At 32.1% G+C, this 13,912-nt stretch overlaps 1 protein-coding gene and 1 non-coding gene across 3 annotated transcripts in view; one reads left to right on the top strand and one right to left on the bottom strand.

Annotated features, from left to right (window-relative positions):
• Positions 1-13,912, top strand: part of LOC143893441 (cytochrome P450 27C1-like) — a 363,376-nt gene that overhangs the window by 171,311 nt on the left and 178,153 nt on the right. The gene's annotated exons all lie outside the window — the stretch shown is intronic.
• Positions 2,963-3,082, bottom strand: LOC143893509 (5S ribosomal RNA). Its single transcript, XR_013255820.1, has one exon. It is a non-coding gene; the product is annotated as a 5S ribosomal RNA (ribosomal RNA).

Here is a 13,912-nt window from a genome sequence, read left to right as displayed (position 1 = left end):
GAAGAGAGAGAGAAAAGATAAAAAGGAAATATGTTCGCAATATTCCAAAATGTCACTGTAATAAATAAGTAAATGCTCGTTTTACGTAAAACAATATAAGAACGTCAAAGGCCAAAATATGAGTAATAAGAAATGTTACCGTTAAATTATTCTATATTTTATTGATCAATGGAATAGACGAAACATTGTGGACGTTTCGATTGTACTAAATTTTCTTCAGCATAATTTAAACAAAGAATATGCGAATTGAAACATAAACAGCATAATATGAAAAGGATTACAATTAAACAGAGTTAACATAACTGAGTTAACAATTCTAAAAAAATGAATAAAGATATAACTTCATTAAATTATTTAAAAAATACGAATCCTATAAGTAACATCGATAAGAGGTAATGGCAAAGATCAGAGACATTGTCGAGAGTATAAAACTAAGATATTTTAAACAATTTTAAAATAAACAATATAACATTAAAGTCGATGGTTAGAAAAAACGGTAAAAATTTATTCTCCGTTTAGAGACGAGAATACGTTAGTCCCATAAAATCAATGAAGTTGTCAGTTCTGATTAAAATCTCATAGTCCAATTAAGTGTCTAGTTTGATGTATAAACGTCAAGGACTCAGAGATAAACATGGTTCTTTGTTTAAAATATATAAAGTATAAAGAACAAAAATTTAACATTTCTGAATGGTAAAAGAGTTATAAAGTTAGGAAAATAAAAGTTTAATATATTACTTGGTATATATAGATTTACTACTCGCATTTATGATCCATTTGCTGCGATCTATGCTCGAAAATGAGTTATAAAAGGTATTTTGTTTAGTCATAATTGCATTAAATTTACTTATTAATCTTAATCTAGTTTCATCATCGTCATGTCGATCTATGGTGTAAGTGTTAAATGTATCAAAGTTTTGCATTACGTCATTCGGTAAAATAGAAGCAAGTGTGTCCTCGATTTTCTTAACATTAGATCGCAGAAAATTTAAATCAAAGTTGATATCTTTGATTTCAAGGTTAAGTATGTTTCGTTGGTAACGTTTTTTCAAGATGTTGAACTTGCGGATTACACTGTTGCTTTGAAAGATGATGTTGAGTCTCAGGTTATATATGTGTGGAGGTAAGACGTCATCTCTTCTACATCGGAGCAGGAATGTCAGTCGATGTCTCAGTGAGTTAATCTTGATCCTCGTATTAATCCACGATTTTAGAAGTTGCGTGGTGTTATATCCGAATTTTTTTGTAATAGTTTCGAAATATCCTTCATCCCGGTTGGACACCATTATTAAGGTCAAAGGTGTGTGTTAAAAACAGTATTAGAGAGTTTGAGTCACCAGTGAATAAATAAAATTAAAATTAGATATTGTAAGCGACCCAACTGGCCAAATTTTATTGATCTAAAACGCTACGTTTCGACCGTGGATCCGGTCCTTTTCAAGCGCACTTAAATTTCAACGGACGATATCTCCGAGAAGAAATAAGATATCTGAACAATTCAAAAAGCATTTTGAAGGCGAAGAATAGTATTTTTAGATGCCGTAACGAGTTTTGTGGAGAAAAATTAATTCGTGGTTTAATACAACCCCGAATATAGCGAAAAACTGTGTTTTTTGCACTTTCAGGTTAGGATATCTCGAAAACCTGATGTGATGGAGCAATTCCGCTGGCGGATTCGGATTCAGCGGACCGAAAACCTTTGGGAAAGTATAGTCTGGTCTCAGGGTTTTAAAAATGTCGGCCTGTGTAATTTTACGCAATAAACATGCATTTGCAAAATAATCCATAATAAACGAGCTCCAAATAATTCAATTTTTTTTTAAATAAAATTTCAAAATGAGTTTTAAATGAAAATTAATTTGAGCTGCTTGTTTAATTTAGGTTAAACAGCTTTGTTCTTATTTTTTTTTAAGTTATCTCTTATTTCTTTATTTTTTCAACTATTCAGTGCATTATTACCTTCAAAAACATGTGTGTATAAAAGAGTGTATGCGTAAATGTCTGTGAATGTCCGCAGTGCATTGAACTCGAGTTTAAGGATGAAGTTAAATTTGATTGTCATCCCTACGGACTTTGTTCTATAGAAACTTTCCGGGAAATTGTCCATCAGATTTCTTTTAAATCTATCTTTTTTGAATTCTATAGAAACAAAGGAAACACTCACCTAATCTCTCGTCACACTTCGTTCTTAACGCTTATTGTTGTAGAGGCAACATAAATATCCTTTTACATTTATGATAAACTTCACAAGCTATCCTAATCGGACCCTTTCAATGATATGTTAACTTATATAGAAATAGCAAAGAAGTCTGTTTACGATAAAAGTTTTTTGTACATTTACATTAATATCTTCATGGCTTTCTTTAAACGTTAGACATTTTTCTCTATGTCACTGCTCGCTAAATATCTCAGTTCATGACGTGACAATTTTTTATTTATTTAATTGATTAGATTATATATCAAGATAAGGACCAAAAATCTTAGCTTGTCTTAATGTATGGTATATATTTTTCAAAAAAATCTCTATCACCGATCAATTGGGCCATTTTTCAATTGTCTCATTTTTCCCTCTATAGGGACATTTTATACTGTTCTTGTTCTTCTTACTTAAATTATAAGAGTTGCCATATTAAATTTGATTAAATAAAACAGTGATAATTATAATAAATCTGTTTTCTATTGCTGAACTGGCTGCACTAGTTCAGAGTTAATCTTTTTCCTTCCAATGTGGAGTGAAAAAGATTAACTCTAAACTAGTGTAGACAGTTCAGCAATAAAAAAAACAGACCCAATGTATCTCCAAAAAGTAAAATATCAATTATGAGCCATCAATTTCTTGAAACAGCAGACAGACAGTGAGATTCGAACATTAGAACAATACGAAAAAAACGCTGCAACTTCTCCTTTTTTATTGTATTGGCACCCAATACCCAGACTAGATTTCACGAGGCAAAAAAAATTTGGATAACATCACGCGGTGTTCCCAAGCGGTCACCCATCCAAGTACTAACCGCGCTCAACGTTGCTTGACTTCAGTGATCGGACGAGAACTGGTACTTTGAAACGTGATTTGAATGTTATCTGGTAATGTGAGTTACTCGGAGACGATTTAAACAGTTTTAATTCGAAAACTTTCAACGTGATTGGTGAAACGTTATCTTTACATCTTACGGAATAACATCAAATGCAATATTAAAGACTGTATTTATACAAAATACGTCCAGTAAGCTAGGAACATTGGTAACGTTTAGAAATATTGATTTTATGTGTATGTTTTGAGAGAGAGAGAGAGAGAGAGAGAGAGAGAGAGAGAGAGAGAGAGAACGCTTTAATAATATTATATAAATATATTTTTTAAATATTATTTTGTAATATATAATTTTTTATATTTTGTAATATAAAATGTAATATGATTATTTTGTAATGTAAAAACTAACACTGTAACAACACTAACAACAAAAAATTAATATATTACAAACGTTATTTCTGGAGTCCAAATTATTAGCAATTTTAAACGGTTGTATTCTTCAAATAAATGTTAGAGTAACATTTAAAAGATATGTCCTGTAATGTTTTCAAAATATTTTAACATCATTTAAAAAAAATTATATATTACAAAATAATATTAAAAAAAAAATATATATATATATATAATATTATTAAAACGTTCTCTCTCTCAAATACCTAATACACATGAAATCAAATTTCTAAATGTTACGTTAATGTTCGTTGCTTATTAGAATATTTTGCATAATCCTTAATATTACATTTGATGTTATTTCGTGGGATGTAAAGATAACATTTCACCAATCACGTTAAAAGTTATCGAATTAAAACCGGTTAAATTGTCTCCGAATAACTCGCATTGCTGGATAACTTCCAAATCACGTTTTAAAGTACCAGTTCTCGTCCAGTTCTCGTCCAGACGCGAGCGAATACGCACGTGGATAGAGAGTTATCAGATAGTAAAAAAATTCTTGAAGAGAGCGTAGCAATATTCATATTTATAATTACTGAATACTGCAAGAAGAAGGAAAAATAACGTTGAGGGGAGAGGACGTGGAGAAAATAGACAAAGAAGACACCAGAAATGGTCAAAGAGAGGAAACTAACCTCAATGCAAAGGGCATAACAAATGAACAGCAAAGTGATTCAATTAAATATACAAGAGTGCTGGACAGAGCGATAAAAAGAAAGTACAGCGACACAAGGGATACAGCAGAGGACAATACAACCAAGAAAATGGCTTATAAAGTAGACACCAAAAACAGATATTCATTGCTTGCCGAGAGGGATGAAGATCAGGATAGTGAGGATATGGACACGGATGGCAGAGGTAGTGAAGAAGACAATGTGCAAGAAGTCAAGACAAGGAAGCCGCCACCGCTAGTTGTACATGGCAGCGTTAAGGATCACAAAGGATTTGTAGAACTAATAAAGCAAAAAGTGGAGAGTAAGTTCTACATGAAATATCGAGACAATCACGTACAAGTGTTCGTGAGTAACAAAAAAGACTATGACGAACTAAGAAAAGTTTGGCAAAGCAGGGAGGTTAAGTTCCATACATACACGGACAAGGACGAGAAAAGGAGAACATTCGTGCTCAAGGGCCTGCATGAACATGCAAAATCAGAAGAAATCAAGGAAAGCATAGAAGAACTAGGTCTAAAAGTATACAATATTAGTATAATGAAAGGAACCAAGAAACCAATCTACATGGTTTCATTGGAAACAATAAAACTGGGTGCACTTAAACAAAAAGTCCAGTACCTATGCTACACGAAGGTGGATTGGGAGTATTACATTAATAAAAGAAAATTAGCCCAATGTCACAGATGTCAGGAATGGGGACATGCGACAATAAATTGCTATGCGGACCCAGCGTGCCTGAAATGTGCAGGCGAACACTTAACTAAAGACTGTATAAAACCCAAAAGCGAACCGGCAAAGTGTATAAACTGTAACAAAAATCATCCTGCTAATGCAACTATTTGCGAAGTGTATAAGAAGAGGCTAGACTGGATTAAAAAGGAACAGACTAGATCGAAAGGAAGCAAAAAGGATATGGGCAGACAGCAACAGAAGGATCCAGACATAAACGACCGGAAGCAATTTCCGGATCTGAGGACATCATCGGAGGCACGACAAAAGGAAAGCTGCAAAGAAGATAAAAATAATGTAGATAGTTATAGATCAAAAGTAATGCAAAGGGATACAGGGAGAATTAGGTACGATAGCAAAATAGATAATGACTTTAATGATTTTCTAAGATTAATGGAAGAATTCAAAAAATTAAATGAGCATATTAATATTAAAATGATGTTAAAAACAATGAAAACCATCAATGAAAGGATGGAAGTATGTAACAGTCAAATAGAAAAATTCCAGGTAATGGTTGAATTTTATCAAACATTAGAATCATCGTTATGCGTAAAATAAAAATATGTACTTGGAACGCGAACGGGGTTAGGCATAAAACATGTGAACTCATAGAATTTTTAAGCAGAAATAAAATAGATATCATACTTATTAATGAAACAAAACTAAGTGCTAATGATAAATTTAGGTTAAGAAACTATACATGCGAAAGATATAATAGGCATAACGCGGCAGGAGGAGTTATGATATTAGTAAAGAAAAATGTCCCTTATAAGGTAGTCAAAAGTAACTCAAGCGTAATAGAAAATGTATGTATTAAACTTGCTAACGGTGTACATGTAGTTGCGGCATATAACAGACCATCCACTCACTACACCAAAAAGAATATTGAAGATTTACTAAATGTAGCTAACAAGGTAATAATTGCAGGAAATCTCAATTCTAGACATAAAGCTTGGAACTGTCACATAAATAATAGGAATGGGCTTACTTTATATGATTACTGTCAAATGAACAACTGCAGTATTGTGTTTCCAAATGAACCAACACACTACCCAGAGAATGGAGGTACGCCTACAACAATAGACATATTAATCAACAAAAATATTAATAATATTACGGAGCCTGTAGTGCTCGATGAGCTGAATTCAGACCATAGACCTGTATTATTTGAAATAGGGCAAATAAATTACAATAATGAATTTGTGCAAGAAGTATATAAATATAAAAAAGCAGATTGGGAAAACTTTAGAAATATACTAGATGAGAGATTAACAATAAATAATAAAATAAATACAGAACAAAACATAGAACAAGAAGTATCTAAACTAGTTTACAATATAGAAGCAACGCTTAAAGAAACAGTAAATAAAACTAAAATAAAAAGGGAAGAGGAAGAACTGCCTGAGGAAATATTAAAGTTAATTAAACAAAGGAATAGAACTAGAAAGCTCTGGCAAAGAACTAGGAATCCAGCTCACCGAGATGACTATAGGAAACAAACGCGAACGATTAGGGATGAAATATTAAAATTTAAAAATAACATATGGACACAAAAGCTATCAAAAATTAATGTAAATGATAAATCGCTTTGGAAAATGACTAAAATATTTAAAAAGAAACATCAACCAATACCTACGCTAGAGGATAATAGTACTGAGGCATTCGATGATAAAGATAAAGCAGAAATGATAGCGACGCAGTATGAGTACGTGCATAATATTGATTTAAATAATAATAGTCTACAACAAGAAGAAATTATCAGAACAGTTAAGGAATTTATAGATAATAGTGAAGTAAAATTGGATGAATACAAAAGAGATTTGACTTCACCGAAAGAAATCCGTACTATTATCCAGAAACTAGCTGCACTTAAAGCACCTGGAAAGGATGGAATACAAAATATAGTTCTTAAAAATTTAAGCAAAAAAGCTTTAGTTCAGTTAACATACATTACAAACGCGATATTCAAAATTGGGCATTTTCCACATGAGTGGAAGACTGCCATTGTAATTCCAATATTAAAACTAGGCAAGGATCCGATCAAGCCATCTAGCTATAGACCAATTAGTCTTCTATCAAGTGTTAGTAAGGTAGTAGAGAAGATAATTGCAACCAGAATAAGGAAATATGAAGATCAAAACAATATAATAATAGATGAACAATTTGGATTCAGAAAGAAACACAATACGGTACAACAAGTAGTTAGAATAATTAATGATATAAGACTTAATTATAATAAGGGAAATGTTACAGTTATGATGCTTTTGGATATTGAAAAAGCGTTCGACAAAGTATGGTGGGATGGTCTGTTATATAAAATGATAAAAAATAATTATCCTATTTATATTATCAAACTAATATACTCGTATTTAAGAAACAGAAAACTGCAAGTAAGAATAAATAATACTCTCTCCACAGAAAGGGATGTTAGAGCAGGTGTACCACAAGGGTCGGTACTTGGACCACTTTTGTTTACGATATATTTAAATGATATAGATAGATTTGAGAAAACCAATTTAGCGATGTTTGCGGATGATACGGCCTCGTACGCACACTCCTTTAGCGCTATAGTTGCGGCCAAACAGATACAGATACACATAGACATGTTACAGAAATATTATGATAAATGGAAAATAACACTAAACGCAGCGAAAACAGAAGTAATAGTCTTTACGAGAAAAATCAAGGATTCACGTATAATACAACCAATAAAAGTATACAACCAGGCAATAAATTGTAAAAGTATGGTAAAATACTTAGGGGTAAATTTAGATTATAAGTTGACATATAAAAGACATATTGATATAGTTTTAAGAAAAACATACTTTGTAATGCGACAACTTTATCCATTGTTAGTAAGAAGCTCTGCAGTTAGCAAACATAACAAGGCGTTAATATATAAGATGATATTAAGACCGATAGTCACATATGCGGCGGCAGCATGGTGCGGAACAGCTAAAACGAATTTATTACCTATACAAAGATTCCAAAATAAGTGCCTAAGACTGATTCTAAATGAAGGTAGATATTGTAAAATAGTAGATCTACATAAGCAAGCAGAAATACCATATATAAGAGATTATATTTATAGTATTGCGGAAAGATTCTACGATAAACAATTAGAACATAATAAACTAACCAAAGATATAACTCAAATTAGAGCTGATAACATGCCAAAACACTTTAAATATGAAGTGCCTTACCAAAAATTAGACATATTTAAAAAAGCAATATAGATTAAGTAAGTAACTTAAGATCTTGAATCAAAAGTGTTGCAAATTTTGTATTGCACTTAATGTTCATCTGATAAGTAGGTTTTTTTTCAATGTTTTTCCTACAAAATATAGTACAAAGGATAGGTATATAGTGCAATGAGAATAAAGTATATAGTACCGGAGACGGATATAAGATAAACTTGTACTTAATTGAAAAAGTAGGTTAAGCTAAATAGGCAGGAACTACAATGTATATAGTAATATAATGTATATATATATGAGTTAATAAATTATCCTCGTCAAAAAAAAAAAAAAAAAAAAAAAAGTTCTCGTCCGATCACTGAAGTCAAGCAACGTTGAGCACGGTTAGTACTTGGATGGGTGACCGCTTGGGAACAAACACCGTGTGATGTTATCCTAATTTTTTTTTGCCGTATCAAGTCTAGTCTGGGTATCGGGTGCCAACACATATTAAAGAAGAAAAGTCTGCAATTAAAATAATTTTAGAAATATTAATTTTATGTGTACTTTTTGAACGCTTTAATAATATTATATATATATTTTTTAAATATTATTTTATAATATATGATTTTTTTGAATGTTGTTAAAATATTTTGAAAACATTGATCTGCAGTCGTGGGATGTCGAAATTATTTAAAATACCAATTGAGTTATTCAGAGTTTGGTTGATCAATTGGACAATCGCATCGACTTGTGTCGCTTATTGGAAAACGCACGTAACATGGTACGACTACAATGAAAGACCCTAACGATCTGCGCGCCGAAAGACATGCATTTGGTTCATATACATATACATGCAAGATAGTAAGTGATTTCGAGAAATTTTATTATTCAAGGTTCAGTAACCGAAGCGACAAGCAATCAGGCCCGAAAGCATTGACCGAAAAACTTTTTCCTTCTTTCCTTCTTCCTTAGAAAAAAATCCTAGAAACGTACAATCAGGATCCGCTGTTTGTCTTATTTCTTTCTATCGTCTGGAGACACTCTGTATCTCATATTTAAGAGTCCTATTGTTCATATAGTTCAGTGACCGAACTGCGTATTGTCAGGCAATCAGGAAAATTGGCTATAGACAACCTTTCCGTTCTTCCTACATATTAGAAAAAAATATCCTAGGAAAGCATAATTGGGACCCGTTGTCTCATTTTTCTTCCTCGCTTAGGTGGCACTTTGTATCTCATATATGTACATATATTTATACATAAGCAAAACGATGGGTGATTCTTCTAAGAATCTTATTGTTCAAAGTTGAGCGAACCATAAGCAAACGATCAGAGACAATTTGGGCGGAAAACCTTTTCCTTCTATCTGTAAAGAAGTATCCTGGAAATATAAGTGGCATTAAAAAGAAGTGAAAAAACTCAGATATAATGCGATTATGGATATGATAAGTGGCATTGAGAAAAGCAGCTTTGTATTCATAGTTTCGGAATTATTAAACATTTTTTATTAATTAATCATCAGGTATAAGAAAATAAGAAATACTAAATAATTTTAAAAAAATGTTATAAAAAAATGCAGCCAGCTTCATAAAATTTTAATATAATATTGTTCTGGAATGCAAAATAGAATTATGTGAATTTTTTAGGAATTTTTCATGGTCACGTTTTGACAAAAATCGACTTCAAAAATTGTACTTTTTAGCATAGGTTCTTATGAAAAATGACATGAATGAAATAATGCAAGAAAAAATGCAAATGATAAGGAAAGAAAAATATGCAAGGTAGGTTATCGCAAATTTCGTAGAAAAATTAAGGTGGTTCATGCATTTAGGTCAAATGTAGTTAGTCCGGAAAATGTGATATGAAATGAAAGATTAACGTTCCTAGAGTGTGTCTGTAAAATTTCGGATTTTTAACCGTTTGGTTTCGGAGATATATGTCCGTAAACTTTGCCAATTTAACGCGGGGGAGTAACCCCTCTTGCGAAAAACAAGGCTAAAGCGCTTATGCTGCGAAAATTACAATACTTCAAAAATAGATGAACGAACCAAAAACTGACGAAACGATGCAATAAACATTTTTCAAGATACTGGACGAAGCCCGAGTTCATTGACCGTACTATATAATAATAAAACGTAATTTTCGATTGACTAAATCGACAACACGGAACTGACAGCTGCTGCTGGACTCGAGCGGCATTAGCGGCAGCTTGGCAACGCATGTGTCAGCTGATGAGTATAGCGCATATCCCAAAACATTCAACGTTTACCATGTTCTGGACGCTGAATAAAGCAAAGAGTGAAACAAAAATATTCGTCCATTTCTAAAAAGAATTAAAATTAAGTTTGATCAAGATCTGCAACACTGAATAAATACAAGTTTTAATACAATAAGGTTATAAAATGTCCAAATAATTTTAACATGCATTGTTTATTCTATTTACCATAACGTTGCCGCGCTGCTGTTGTACATATATTCACACGGCTCACAACTCTAGTAAAAGATATGATTTTTGTCTCAATATTTTAATTGCGTAAAGGTATAACATATTAAAGATGTCATAAATAATAAATCTAATTATAATGCTGATTTTTACGGACAAAAATCACCCTTATTTATCACTAATAAGAATAGTTGCCTATTTGATTTGCAAGTACTGCATGAACCACCTTAATTATTAAAGCATAAATTGCTTGATTTTTCGTCTGTTAGAAATGAACGCAAGCAAATAATGACAACAGCGCAAACGAGTATAGTAGAGTAGGTTGTACGGCGAGGCATTTGAATAGAAGTTGCGATGTGTTTAATAACATATAAAAGTTTTTGATAAATTGTGCACGTTATTAAAAGTCCTGTTATTTTCTCTCCTGATTTTCATACGCACTTGTATTTTTTTACTCACAAACTTTTCTTTCCATCTGTATATATTGTTTATCAGTCATTTTTAAGGTTAACGCTTGACAGAAGCAGCAGCACGCACTGGACCCCCGCGTCCCACTACTCTCTCCAGCGATGAAGCACCCGAACCTCCTTAACTGGATTTTATTTTGATACTTATAGAAAACAGAACATCATTGAGATATATTTAATGGTAAAAGTTCCAAAGATCGCGGTAAATGGCTTTATATTTTTATTGGAAAGACAGAAATTCTAGCTGTATCACATAATCCGAGCCTACGAAAACATCTGTCAGCCTACATTATGCCGTTGTTCCCCTTGTTTTCACGATATGCACGACAGCACCGGAAATTCGACGAGTTGCCATAAAAGTGGAAAACGTGTACAAGGAATGTGTTTATCACGTTGCCTGATGAGAGGTATATCTCTATTATCTTCCTACAAGACGAGGAAGCGCGAGTAAGAAGCAGGCATTTCCATATCTGGAGTGCGCCAGCGATAGTCTACTATGTGAATAAGGAGACAATCGTTCCGATAGACGCGCGCTATACTTTTTCGGATTCGCTCATTGCTTTAATCGTTTCTTCGGAACAAAATTGCAGTTCCACTTGTTATAGAACTCCGTACTTTGATTTAGCGGAAAGTACTCCGGGGAATTGGCATAAGAAAGATGTTGGAATTATATTAAAAAATGAATAACAGCTATATATATATTCCATGTATCGTATTACATGAAAATCTGAAATACATGCAATTTGCAATACTTAGAAATTAAATATCTAACTTCAACTTACAAGGGGAAGCTCAGGTGACTCACCCTGGAACTTCTATTCTGGAGGTGAAAAAAAGAGGTACGTGTCCCGGCGTTTGTTTGAATAAGCATAAGTTTCGGAGTAATATATTTGTGAAAATTAAAAATTTTTTTTATTTATTTTGATGATACTGATAGAGTATGCAAATTTTCGAAGTAGAAATTTTATTATCACATTATAAACATTAATGTAAAATTAATTTCAAGGGACTTTTAATTAAAGTAATAATATTTGAAATAATAAATAAGTAATAATAATATAAGTTATTTGCAATGGGTAACATATAAAGGTAACGCGTATTCGAATTTTCAATTGTTTAAATTTAAAATTTTATTGGAAATAATATTAACAGTATTTTAAATTTCTAGTTTTTTAAATAATTAGTAGTAGGGGAAGAAGAATAAACAAACATCGGAATGTAAATGTGAATTTTTTTATTACAAAGTTCAATAGGTGTTCGTCAGACCAGTGTTCGTCACTTCTAAATAATAATAATGGAGAAATCGGTGTTAACGGCGATCTTTACGGTGATCTTTAACTTTTTTAAAGACGCTTTATTCGCCATTTACCAGAAGCTGCAAACCAGACATCAAATTATTTTCTTAATCGTATTTTCAATTATTTTGATTTTTGTTTTATACATCGTTTATCTGTTTAAAAATAGATGCCGAAAGTTTTTTGGCAGATTACTTTGTTATGACCGTACAAATAACACCACTAACGAAGAGCTAGTGCCGCTGCTAGAGAGAGAAACACAACTTGCACACACAGAACTGACAGAACACAACACTGTAAATTTAAATATTAATAACCTACGCATTGTACACAATAATAACACAGGCCGACATTTTTAAAACCCTGAGACCAGACTACCGCCTGGCAACTCTCTCGCTGACTGCCAACTTTTGTTAATATTGGCAAACCGTCAAGGTGGACTAATTGCCTAATCCAGCCTAACGCGGTATGATGAACGTTATGCGTAACGAATTTTTATTATTGCGTCTCTAGCAATGCCTATTGTTGTTTCATTCCCTATTTTATCCAACAAGCACGCCAGAATTTCGTCAATTTTTTTCTTATGCTTCATGCACAAAGCCTCGTCGGGTTGTAAATTAAAGTCACGGTTTTATGCCGCTGTAAGTGTTCAATATAGTCTGAAACATATTTACACGATAAATGAATTATTGAAATATGTGCATGATAACTGTATTTCACTTGAACATGTATTTCGCTTGATGACATTTACTTGTAAACAGTTTTGAGAGGCGTTGACTCTCTTTATAGATGTAATCTGTTCATCATTTCCAGACATTAAGGCAAAACAACATTTATCATAGTAAGCTCAGTATGACTAATATTGTTTTTGCATAATTCGTCTACACATTAAATCACGTTACATATAGCTAAATCCGATTTAGTAAATCGTCCTCCCGCATGCATTAAAATTTCATAGGCTTCATGCCGCCAAGCCGCGAGCCTTAGCAATTTGAGCATGATATTGGCTCGGAATTTTTTTTCTGTTTTTTTTTTTTTTTTTTTTTTTTAAGGCTCGTTTTATCATTTCGACCACCTGATACAAAACGAAATTAAGCGTATATTTGAATATAATGATCTCGTGATCTGTGATAAAAATATAAATTAATTATGAAAGGTTATATTTGTATATTTGTATATATAACGTAATTTTTATCCATACAGGCTGCATTCCGATATTCACTGTCAGTACTGCAAATCTATAATTTACGTCACGTATAGATTTTTAGTTCGAAGTCACTCTCAGGTAGCAAAAACACATGTTATTTTTTAATTTAAAATATATAAATAATATTTGCACGTACACGCGAAATGTAATATCTAGTCTCTAATCTAATTTGAAATACACATAATTTAAAATTTGTCTTTATTCTAGTAAAATTTCTATTTACAAAATTTCGATATCAAGAATTAAAAGTTACAAGAAAAAATAGCCTTCTATGCATGAGTGTATTTAGATTTCCTCTGTATAAAAAGCAACTCTGAATTAATTGAAGAATATGTAAATCGGTGTGAAAAAATGTCTTGTTTGTTATTATAAAAATGTAAAATACATAGCCGCATAAAGATAAAATAATAAAACTGAACTATATGTAATAGAAAATCGAAA

The sequence above is a fragment of the Temnothorax americanus genome, unplaced genomic scaffold, assembly GCF_048541705.1.
Source record: "Temnothorax americanus isolate GAGA-0224 unplaced genomic scaffold, ASM4854170v1 Scaffold12, whole genome shotgun sequence".
Taxonomy (NCBI): Eukaryota; Metazoa; Arthropoda; class Insecta; order Hymenoptera; family Formicidae; genus Temnothorax; species Temnothorax americanus.
The sequence above is the reverse complement of the archived record's forward strand: the minus strand, read 5'-3'. Positions and strand labels throughout refer to the sequence as shown.